This window comes from Macaca nemestrina, chromosome 11, assembly GCF_043159975.1.
Source record: "Macaca nemestrina isolate mMacNem1 chromosome 11, mMacNem.hap1, whole genome shotgun sequence".
Classification (NCBI taxonomy): Eukaryota; Metazoa; Chordata; class Mammalia; order Primates; family Cercopithecidae; genus Macaca; species Macaca nemestrina.
The window spans coordinates 5,282,186-5,294,328 of NC_092135.1; positions in this window are offsets into that span (position 1 = coordinate 5,282,186).

A 12,143-nucleotide genomic window follows, 5' to 3' on the forward strand; every position below is an offset into this window, starting at 1 on the left:
TAAAATTTAACGTGAGAGACTGGTTCAGGCCATGACAGGAAGTAGGGGTCAGACACACCTCATTATACCTCTCTGGCACTAACATCAACACAGACCTTAAGTCTTATAGGAAGCGTTTATTATCTATTCTCTCTGAAGCCTGTTACCTGAAGACTTCCTCTGCACAGTAAGAATTTGGTCTCCACAATCCTTTATCTTAACCCAGATAATCCCTTTATATTGATTTCAGGTCTTTAGATAAGCTCAACAAATAGTCAACCAGAAAAATTAGAAACCTACCTATGACCTGGAAGCTCCCGAGCTTCAAGTTGTCCTACCTTTCTGAACCAAACCAATGTATTTCTTAAACGTATTTGATTGAATTCTCATGTCTCCCTAAAATGTATAAAACCAAGCTGCACACTAGCCACGTTGGACACATATTCTCAGGGTCTCCTGAGGGCTGCGTCATGGGCCATAGTCACTCATATTTGGCTCAGGATCAATCTCTTCAAATATTTTACAGAGTTTGACTCTTTTTCTTTGACAGGGTGATCACTTGCATAGGGTGATCCAATCATTTCAAGCCAGCAAGCTCCCCAAACAAGCAAATACCTTCTGAAACCTTTCCATAATCTGTATTTTCTATGTGGGCTGCCTTTTTCTCTTGACTCCTGAGCTAAGTCTTTCTGATTTGGGACTCAGTTCAGGTATTACATCTTTTCCTACGATTAGGCTTTGTCTATTCTTCCTCTTCTCCCAGCCCCATTACACCAGCCACCTCACCTCCATGGGAAAGTCTACTGTCTACATTCTTTGTGTCTACTCTTCTATGCCAAGCTCTACACCTCCCTCCAGGGTGATTCCCACTGCTTACCTGTACCCTCCGGACCCACGGTAGGATCCCTGCCTCCACATCTACAGCTCCTTTGCCCAGACTGGTAACCAGCATGTGAGAGCAGAAGAGGGTGACCTACTGACTAAGAACGTGTATGTGCTGGAAGGAGTCACTTGATGAAAGCATAAACAAATATCCCTGGGGATAGCGATGTTTCCAGTGAAGGAAAAACACAGAATGCTGATGGTTACCAAGCTCTAAGAAAACAGTAAATTTGAGAGGGCAACAGAAACAACACCAGGCTTCTTAGTTTCCGGATATAAGCCAGGACCCTTAAGTGTATTTAAAACAAAACAACAAAGCAAAAACAAAACAAGAAACATAATATCAAACTACAGTATTTTCTTCATGTTCAAATTTAAGAACCTAATGTATAGCTTCTTGCCATCATTGATAAAGAGGAATGTTTTCTGATAACTTTATAGAGGAAAGAATCAAAAATTTACTTCTTAAGAAGAAAATTTCATGTTTCTCCCCAAGACCCTTACATTGAATTGATAAATTAATTAAAAGTATTAAGAAAACATGGTCCAACAATACACTTCTCATAAGAAAATGGCAGATGTGTCAGTAACAGATAAAAGTGATATGCATAACCTCGTGCTTGACCTCAGTAATTCACACTTACTTATCCCTTAGTCAGTTTGCATTGAAGTGAGTTAAAATAATGTCCAGGAGTAAATTTATTCACTGAGATATCAGCAAAAGGAAATATAAATATCACAGGATAATTGAGAGAAAAGAAAGTGTGAAACTCTTTTATTTCTTTGATAAAACATACTGCTAATGAGTTTCTAAAACACGATTTGCCAAGAAATAATCAACGCAAAGGAGCACGTTTTAGGTCTCGTGTTCACTGCTTGTTGGTTGATTTTTTCATTAAGGCTGAAAGAGGACAGGGCTAGATTGCCACCATGAGTAATTAGAACTCTCAAGGACTCAGATGGTGTATTTAGGAAGGGATATTTTGTCATAGAGTTTAGACACCTTATCATTTTTTCTCAGGCGTCCTAACGCCTCCCTGAGCACAAACCCCTAGAGCATGAGCACTGGTCCTGTGTCCCAGGACCACAACAATGCAAATGCATACCTCTCTCTTTATAGTCCCATGAGACATGCTTGCTGCTTTTAGAGTGACTGGCCACAAGTGTGCAGGATCCTATAGGCAGCAGCAAGGGAACTAAGAAAAAATACAAAATGAAGTCTGAGTTTATGTATTTTTTAAAATGTAATAAATTCAGTTTAAAAGTTTTTCGTGTGGAATTGGATTTTTTTTAAAGTCTGTAAGTGTTCATTATGTACAAATAACAGAATTTAAAAAGACATCGCTGAATCCTATTTCCCAAAGGTCACCATCATCCTTCAATATTGATTGAACTCCAAATTGCACCTTATTCCACTTCTGTTGGCCTTTAGAATAAGGTCAGTATCCAGTAGCTGCTTGGTTTTCTGAAAAGAACCCTGAAACGACAGCCAGGAAAAGTCAGTTATTGTTGCTGGATTTGTGAGTCACATAACCCCAGAAGAAGTTCTGAGGCTCAGTTATATGGACAGCAATACCTGCTCCACCTACCCCGAGAACACTGGCATCTAGAACATCAACAAAAAAAGAGTCAATATTTCTGGGCTTTCTAGATAACTGCCAGAGGCTAATCATTTCCCGTCCCCCTAACAGTGGGCTGGGTACAGTCAATTTCTGCAACTCCTATCAATGTTTCTTCTTTAGTCATAAATATTAACATAGAAGTTTTGCGAGGCTTTTAGGGAGGATGAGAATGTGAGGAAATTACAGAGTTATCTGCAGAATGCAATGGGCATATTTGTTCAGAGCTCTGGGACAAAAGCCAGACTTCCTTCTGGGTTCTCCAAACCTCACACACCTCGACACGTCGTTTCTGCTTCTTTGCTCATCTTCCTCATTCCCTCAAGAGACTATTGTTCTTTGAGATTATCTTTTTCTGTTCATCTCAGTTCCCCCGTTCCTCCTGACAGGAGCCCTCTCCTGGAACCCCTTCCATCACCCATCTAATCCTGCTCACTTCAAGTCTGATCTTCCAGTCCTCCAGCCTCAGGACAACTCAGCTACCAATGTGTCTCTCCTCTGATCACTTCTCTGTTATCAGAGGAATTTCACTACTCTGTGCTCTTGAAAACTTATTGTATACCACCACATATTCTTAGTTATCTACCAAAAGTGTGCTTTATTCATCCCCTTGAAAGGAGGGATGGTGCCTTAAAGTTTGCTCTGTTGCCCACAGCATCTGGCACAGCATCTTGCTAATGAAGCATATAAGAAACAAATATTGTTGACTGATGGAGTGCTGGTTGGAATACCAGAAGCCTTTTGTGGTAGGAGAGGATTATATTATCTTTGATACTTCCATTGACACATAACACTTTCTTTTCGACCACAATACTGAAAGTAAAATAATTAAAAAATAAAACTTGTTGAACTAAGTTATCTTTCACTGAAATAAGGGTTATATTAATGCCATGCTGGCTCCTCCTAAATGTCTGTGAAATGGATATTTCTTCCTTGTGTTCGAAATACCACTTTCTAAAAACTCTGTCTGCACCTGAAACTATCTTTTTGTCTTCCTTTCAATTAAGAAATTTTATGGGAAAGCCTAGTTTCTTTCCCTTAATACTATTGTTTTTGTTGGAAATGAAGCCTGTCCTAGTTTTAAACCAGACTTAGAGATGGTTGCGAGAATTTTCAAAGTATAAAGCCAGTTAATAAAGAGCTTCACAAAAGAAAAACTTTCAGAACTGATATTTTATATATCACTTTAAGGCTAGGATGCGCATTTTTAAATTTCTGAAAATAAAAATGTCTTGAATATAAGAGGAAACTGTTCTTCTTTCCCATATGAAATTAATTACAGATAATCATTGTATTACAGTCCTCTTTTTTTTTTTTTTACTTCTATAAGAACAATGCCATGTTTCTTTTATGTGAGTAAAATAATTAGCCTCTATAAATAGAGTGATTGTCCTTGTCAGAAACAAATCAGTTTTCACAAGGATCTTTTAAAGTACTGTTCTAATAATTCAGTTTGGCTGAACATTATAAATGAAATTAATTAAATGAGTATGTATATAAATTACCTGGTTAAGAGACTGATCATCATCATATTACTAATAATAATACAATTAACATTTTAAATAAATATTCAGAGTGAAAGAAATCAGACTCCCAAAGAGAAAACGAAGGTACATTCCATCTATTTAAAATGGAAAATGCAAAATTTTCTACCCTGAGAGAGAGCTCCCTAGGGCAGAGAGAGATCAATGGCTCCCTAGGACAACGGGAGGGATGGGAATAAGAATAAGAAATTGCAGAAACAAAAACACTCTTTAAGAGAATGGCTGTGATCACCATGCTCGCTACCTTCATTGAGGTGATGATTTCACAGGCATATATGTAAGTCAAACTTATACAATTGTACACTTTGAGTATGTGCACAAATACAGTATGCTTAATTGTACTTCAACAAAGATAATATCCTAAAATGTGTTCATTGGTGCTGCATGAGATTATCAGGTTGTGACCTTCTACTTCATGGCCTCAATCTTCCTGTCCTCCCGGTGCCCCCTGGCCAGCCCCCTATGACATCTAGCTATGCCAAAGTGAAACTGTGGTCTCTTGACGGCAGCATTCCCTTTCCCTGTCTGAAACATCAGTGCCCTCAGATTCTACTCAGACTCTCTCTTTCTTTCTTTCTTTTTTTTTTTTTTTGGCAGAGTTTTGTTGTTGTTGCCCAGACTGGAGTGCAACTTCTGCCTCCCTGGTTCAAGCAGTTCTCCCGCTTCAGCCTCCCAAGTAGCTGGGATTACAGGTGCCCACCACCATGCCCAGCTGATTTTTTGTATTTTTGGTAGAGACGGGAGTTTCACTATGTTGGCCAGGCTGCTCTCAAACTCCTGAACTCTGGTGATCCTCCCATCTCAGTGTCCCAAAGTGCTGGGATTACAGGCGTAAGCCACCGCACCCGGCCCTCAGACTCTATTTCTATTAAAGCATGTTCAAAAGAAATCTCCAATATAATATTCAACACAGAAAACATTCACAACCCTAAATGCTTTCTCTCTCTCTCTCTCTCTCTCTCTCTCTCTGTCTCTGTCTCTCTCTCTCTCACACACACACACACACACACATCCACATCCACACACACACTACTTTGCTTCAACAGGTATCAACATTCTCAACCAAAGAAACAGAATTACCTAACTGGACAGGCAAGCATCAGGGTAGATGGAAATTGGGTTGGCGTGTGGTATCACACATAAGGGTGATGGATTATACTCAAGATCAGCCCGCATGGGACTTACGTGTTCACTCATCCACTTACTCATTTGTGCAATAGGCATATTTGAACATCTATGGGCAAAATCTGGTACTCATTCCTGAGGATCCAGAGAGGAAGAAAATAATCTCCCTGTCCTGCTGTCACAGAAGAGAAGGACAATAAATAGATACATATTTCCAGTGCAGTGTGAGTCATTAGAGAGTATATCCAGCAAAACACATTTCCTCATCCAAGGTGCCTCCCTGAGGCTTTTCATTCACATGCATATTTGTATGTATTTACTATACATATATATCTTAAAAGGATATACTGTCACTTTACATTTTTAAGTCTTATATAAAATGGTCATATTCTAAAAAAGATTTCTGGAATAATAGGATCAATTACTCAGTTCTCTCAGATGTCATTGGAAGGCTTAATGGAAGAGGTGATATTGAATCTGAGTCTAGAATCTTGCATGTTGCAATGTTGTTATCACTGAGCTGTATTTGTGGTGATAGTAACATTTTTTTCTTCCTCATAAGAATAAAGTTTCTAAATAAAGTTTTCCGTATCACTATCCATATCACACATAAAGGTGACCATATAAATTATTTTGCATTAATGTATATTCCTTTACTCGCACATTTTGGGGAACTTTAAGTCTTTCAGAGAACTCTGCTGAGTTTAGGTAAATAGAAACAAAACCAAAACCTCTCCGTCAACCAGCACATTCCTTCTCACCCTGGATGAGGACTTTCATTCTGGGCAGAGCAGACTGGCAATAACAAAGAAGAAATGAGTCCGAAATAGATACCCATTTTCTTTTAACTTAGGTGTGTTCTGTTCTACCCAGCCCCTTTCCCATAGCTAGAAAATATTAAATCACCTTTCCTATGACTTGGCTAACCAAGTGTAAAAGCCCATTCTTGGGGCACACCTGTAGAAATAGGCTGATATTCTAAGCTTCTTCCTGAAGACTCCAATTAGGTGGAATCTACTGTGAAGGAAAGAAATAGAAAACAATCTCAAAAGTCTAACTGTATGCCAGACACTTCCAAATATCTGGAGAGTCAAGTTGTGGTACTCTCTGATGCGGATATCTAGGCCTTTATTCACACTATTCAGAGTGGGGAAAAGTCTGTCTCCCATTGTCATTGCTGGAAGTTTTTCTAGGACATCATGTGAAACCCTTTCCTTTTTCTTACTCACATTCCTGACTCTTATATTTTCTTCTAATAAACAATGTGTCAAAGAATTGGTTGATTTTATATGTTCGCCCCCTATGGCTGCTGTGGGCAAAAGCACTCTGACATTGATCTCATTCCAGAGATGCCCTGTCCTATGGCTTCTAATCAGCACGGAGCTGTCAGTTTAAAATCCCTGAGAAACTCTCCTGTCTCGGGGGCTTGATGTAAGAAATGGCAGCAGGAAATGGAGAGCCCAGGAAAAGAGACGTACTGTATTTCAGACTCATCAAGGAATCATTTTCCCATCCAAATATCTCATCAAGTAGCCGGGTAATTTCTCATGGGCTCTTACAGTGCCCTTCACTTTGTGACCCCTTGTTTAGGTTTCAGGTTTGATTTGCTTTTCAAGATTATAAAAACAAAGAAAGGCATGGTACAATCTAGAAGGAGTGTGGCTGTGGTAGTGAAGGAGAAAAAAAAAAAAAACAAGAAACTTAATGGCCTTCTGTCTATTTTCTTCTTATTTTTGCCTCAGGGTCCCATGGCTTATTACCAGGCTCTTTAAAACAAATAAGCTAGTTAAATAAATATATTTGTGCAAAACCAATATAGAACTCTATGCTAGACACTGGATGAAAACTCAAGCAGTCCCTAATTTTCTTCCTGGATGAGGTTCAGATCTACTGAGTGGAATGTGCGGATGTGATCATAGTGAAGTCAAAACTGTAACATGCCAAACACTCTGTTTAATATGAACATTTCTGGTTACTTTAGTGGACTGAGCTCATGCAGTGTATCACTTCTTCCAATTCAAATAACATAAATTCTAGGGAAAAAAATTGAATAGAGACTTAAGTTTAACACCAAGGATGCATTCCAGAGCGTGGCTTTGCGAAAACAGGTACTGTCATACAAGTCTTAAAGTAGGTGCACAAATTGGCATAACTATTATGGAGAATTAGGAAAGACTTCACAAAACTAAACAACAAACAACAACAAAAACTTTTGTCCCGGTAGTGTCACTTTTAGGAATGTATTCTCAAGGCAAATTGCCAACAATATCAAAATACATATGCATAAGATTATTAATTGCATCATTATCTGCCATTACAAATATTGGAAATAAATGATCATATGTAAGACATTGAGTGAGTGAACTCTGATACATACACCTGTTATGGAATGATTTCCAGGATATATTGCTAAGTTAAAAAAAATAAAATTTAAAAGAGAATTAAAAATATGGTATTTTGTGTAAGATAATTTGAGAAGTAAAAATATTTGTGTTGTGAACATACCATTACGAAGAAACACGGTGAAATTCAGCCATATATTTATGAGATTTATGACCTATAAAGGGTAACTAGGAATGGAGTAGAAATGTTGAAAGTGCAGGCAGCATCCTTCTTTGGTTACGTATTTTTGTAAAGTTTTGACTTAGGAATGCCAAGTTAATGTTTACACATTCTAAAGTATAAAATAAAATCATTAAGCATTGGGAAGAAGAAAAATCCTAAAATGAAATAAATAGAATTCAAACAAAAGAAAATGGCAAAACTTAATTTCAAGCAAATACCTTAACTACTTTGAAAAAAAAAGAAAATGGCATAACTTAATTTCAAGCAAATATCATAACTACTTTGAAAAAAATCAACTATAACTTAAGTAGCTTTTAAGGGAAGTGCTTTGACTATATACCCTCAGACTGCAAACAAAATTAGCTGTGGACGAACACCCAGCTCTTGTATTCTTGTTACTAGGTTTCTTTTTCCAGTACTATGAGTTAGCAGTTCTGAAACTACCTTCTGTTTCTGACAGGTTTAAGTAAAAAGACTAAATATAATGAATATAACAGGGATCAGATCTCCCAGGGTTAAGGAGCTTACAAATATGAAAAAGGAATAAAAGTATCCTGAATCCTATGGAGTTTAATTGGAATTGGAGGTATTGAAATGTAGACAAGGTTTTAGAGAATTAGAGATAAATATACGGAGATGTCAAAATATTTTCATCTCTCCATCTATTAATTCTTCCTCGCTCCACTGAGCCTAGAAACAGTGGCACACAAAGCAAGGAGGACATCAGAAGCCCACATGTTGGTTTCTAAATACTCTTCTCCATGAAGAGGAACCTGGGCTCCTTGGGAAATGGCTGATTTCAGGTCTAGGACAAGGAATGTCCAAAGTCACTTTGACTATCTTGTTCTGGGTCAGAAATAGGAAATATCTCAAGAATGACGGGATACATCAGAATGATTTCTAGCCAGATTGAAGGAGCTCTCAGTGGCCAAATTTGGACAGTTGCTCATTAAAACAGATAATGACTATAACAGCTAATAAATAATTCAATGAAATGAAAATACATGTGTCCATTTTGATAAAAATTAGGAACAAATAAACAAATGGGGAAGAATGCAAAGCTTTTCTTTACAGTATAATGGCAACTATAAATGTAAAATAAAGGATGGAGCTGGAAAATTATCTGTCTCCATGGCAACCATCTTAGTAATAATAATTTTAGACAAAGCTACTTTATATACAAGAACTAATGGGTGTTTGATGCAGAGCCGCGTATGTACATGCTCTGAAAGTCATCCATTAATTACAAAGGGAAAGCTGGTAACTTCACAGTGGAGAATCCTGGTAAACACCATCTTAACTAAGGATCAAAGTCAACATCACTGGCGGCAGGACAAACCAACAATCTGTACCTCCTAATTAAATTCACTGAGAAGAAAACAGCATCAGATTTTTTTTGGAATGCCTACCAACATGTCTAAACAAATCCAATCATAAGGAAGAATCACACATTAAAACATTCAAAGAATATTCCACAAAATAAGTTCCCTATACCGTTCAAAATATCAAAACTTTGAAAACAAAATCCTTGACTGTATTGGCATGAGCAGAAATTACATTTCCAAGAATTGAGAAATAAAGGCAAAAAGTGAAGACAGAGCATAAACTCTATTCATTCATGTATCTGATCAGGAAAATTGAAAAAATCTAGGCAAAGACAACAGCGTATGAAAAGTTTTGTTTGTTTATTTGTTTTTTACTTTTGCGACATACGAACCTGTCTATCTTCAGGTCTGTGATATTAATGATAATTAATTGCTTAAGATAAACAGCTAATTAGTTATTACCTAATTTCTAAAATGGAAAATATTATATAAATGTATCTAGATAGACCATATTAAGTATCTTTTTTGGGCTAGGTAACAAACAATCCTCAATTCTCAGTGGCTTACAACAAAAAGGCTGGATTCCCACTGATGGCTTATGTCTTCCGGTGGGGGTCACCTGTTGATGTGCTCCGTGTATTCTTTAATCTGAGATACAGGTTAAAGACAATGCACCTCTCTTGGACACTGATGCATGCTGTTGTCAGGTCTGGGAGAACTGAGACACAGCAGAACACTAGAGGCTGTGAGAATTCCTTCTCAACAGTGAGATGGACCACTTCTGCTCTCATCCCATGACCAAAGTGTATCACATGCCCGAGCATGGCACCCATGAGACAAGGAAGTAAAGCGCTCTTAAGCAAGAGCAGCAGGTACATGGGGACACATACTGTCAAACTGTTGACTTGATCTAAATGTAAAAATATAAAATGCTCATGATAATAATTTGCAAATTAGGGATAAAAAGGCTACAGAGGAAAACAAACCAAAAAAAAAAAGCCAAAATCATAGGCACTCATAGAATATTGTTGGTAAAATTATAATGATGTATTTCTTTTCATTCTCTGTCTCCACATACACATATTCACTCACACACACACTACATACACAAATTTACATCTAGCTCTTTCCAGTCAAAATTATATTGGTGGCCAGGATGTGGTGACTCACACCTGTAATCCCAGAACTTTGGGCCAGTCACTTAAACCCAGGAATTCAAGACCAGCCTGGGTAACATGGCAAAACCCTGTCTCTACACAAAATACAGAAATTAGCTGTCTGTGGCTGCATGTGCCTGTGGTCCCAACTACTCGGGAGGCTGAGGCCTGAGGTGGGAGGATCACCTGAGCCTGGGGAGGGAGAGGCTGCAGTGAGTTGTGATCATGCCCTTTCACTGCAGCTTGGGCAACAGAGACACCCTGTCTCAAAAAAAAAAAAAAAAAAAAAAAAAAATCCTGTTAAAATTATCTAGGCTATTTTCAGTTTTCCTTGTTGAAATGATGCCATAATGAACTTCTGTGATTACATTTTTATTTTTATTTTTGTATATGGTTATTTCTTTAAGGTTAATTTCCAAAAGTGGAATTACTGAATGAAACTGCATAATCATTTGAAGATTTTGGATGCACATTATCAAATTGCTTTCTTAAAAATTTGTCTAATTTATTTTGCCTTTGTTGCCTGGGCTTAGTATTGCACCCACTCTCCTGATGCTACATTAAGTTCTATTCTTTCGCACTCCTTTGTTGAACTACCGTGATCTGTGAAATATGACCAGAAGGAGGGATGTTAAACTCCTCCCCTGATAGGAGCATCCACACACGCAAACACCAACAATTTGCCTCTTAAATGGAATTCAGTCTTACTTCAGATTTTCCAGTGAATAAGAAGTGTCTTATCCTTAGGAAACTTTTGTCTATGCTTGCCCTAAAATATCAGTTCGATGAATTTGATGTATTGGAATCCTCTATGCCTCATGTCCTCCTGTAACAAGAGATATGCACAGGATATTCAGCGAGCGCAAAAGTCCATTAACATGTTTAAGGAGTCTATTGATGAACAATGGTAAAGAACATGCTTCATTACCTCTGCCAATCCAGTAGGACCTAGAGGCAAGTGAGACTCAGCTTCTTCTCAGTTTGCCACCTGTCGGATCAGCAGCAGAAAAGGACAAAGGAAAACAAAAATGTATGATCTACTTGTTCCAGATCTTCCTTTACCCCCACCAAACCAGCTGCCCTAGCATTACCCTTTCTGCTGTGGTTATTGATCTAATTCATAAAAAAATAACACTTGAGTGACAGCCGGCATTGCATTCTGCTATCCACTGCAAGGAAGGATTTCCTTCCTGAAATTAATTGGTTGTGACAGAGGAAAGGATTTATCAGATGCAAAAGGCATAATACTAGATTTCAAATCAGGTACTTGACGGACATATATTTGGTTCATTAAATTATTGTATGTGGCTGTTTTCAGGAATCCCATTCTCCAAAAAAGCTACACAACGAAGTTCAAATTTGATGAAGCTAGTATGCCCAGTGGACCTTATCAAAAAGTATCGGTTATCTCATTTTTAGTGCCCTTGGTAACAGCTCTCATTGGGAGCTGAGGATATTTAGAGAAACACTTTTGTTTGGTGGGATGTGAGCTGGGTGGTTGCTCTCACAGAATAATCCCCTAAGAGTTACTGTTATTTCTTTTTTCTTATCAGTGAGTATAGAATAACATAATCCCTTGCCCAATTAAGGAAATATATTTATCCCTGTATCTATCTACAATCATGAGAGAGGAAAATCATCCTACTTTGAGTCTCTGTATCAGGATCTATTTTATTCAAACTCAAATATTATTAGTCACCCCCTCTTTCTTCTCTTCTCACACTTACTTCAGTTTTCTGAAATGCATTTTCTGTCTTTTGGTTTGTATAATTCCCTCTTCCCTGTTATAATCAGAATAGATATCACATCTGACCACCTTGTTCTTTTAGGGGCCCTTCTCTGCCTCCTGCACAAGCTTATCCATAATTCTATCAAAACCTTTGTCAGCCTGTTTCGTCAGAGATCATGTCCTGTTCACTTACATATCTTAACACATTGGTCTGGAAT